The sequence below is a fragment of the Nelusetta ayraudi genome, unplaced genomic scaffold, assembly GCF_046127955.1.
Source record: "Nelusetta ayraudi isolate G7.1 ecotype Tasmania unplaced genomic scaffold, CSIRO-AGI_Nayr_v1 ptg000185l, whole genome shotgun sequence".
Lineage (NCBI taxonomy): Eukaryota > Metazoa > Chordata > Actinopteri > Tetraodontiformes > Monacanthidae > Nelusetta > Nelusetta ayraudi.
This window is the reverse complement of record NW_027466234.1, coordinates 44,540-45,000: the sequence shown is the minus strand read 5'-3', so window position 1 is coordinate 45,000 and position 461 is coordinate 44,540. Positions and strand designations below refer to the sequence as shown.

Sequence of the window (461 nt, the reverse complement as noted above, 5' to 3'; positions counted from 1 at the left end):
TGTAGATTTAGTGTTGAAATCTGATCAGTTCCCATTGGACGGCTACGGTCGTCTGGCCCCCGCCCCCACACAGACGAGGCTCCGCCCACAGCTTGACACTGACTCCGTCAGCACTGAATGAACCTCCAACTGAGACTCGTCCTGTTCTGACCGGCACCATCTGCCACTCCGGAGCCGCTCCGGTCCGAACCCGGAACGCTGCTGTCGGAAACAGGAAGTGACCGTCGGACACAGGAAGTGACCGTCGGGACTAAAATGTTCAACGCACAAAAAAAAGCGACAACACACAAAAAAAAAAAACACCCAAGCACACGCACAAGTTCTCGGCAAAGGTGCGAAAGCTCACCTGGCCGTGCACGAGGCCCCCTGCCTGTCAGCGCGGGAAGAGCACAGCGCCAGCATGTGGTGATGGAGAAGCACAACGTGTTCCAGTTTCACTGCGAAAGAAACAAACAAGAAAA

The 461-nt window shown here is 55.1% G+C and overlaps 1 protein-coding gene across 2 annotated transcripts in view; it reads left to right on the top strand.

Annotated features, from left to right (window-relative positions):
• The window catches only part of flvcr1 (FLVCR choline and heme transporter 1), a 9,655-nt gene extending 9,194 nt beyond the window's left edge, over positions 1-461 (top strand). For both annotated transcript variants that reach the window (XM_076015288.1, XM_076015287.1), the window contains exon 11: positions 1-461. This exon is cut by the window's left edge and continues 574 nt beyond it. The gene's annotated coding sequence lies outside the window, so the exon portion shown is untranslated.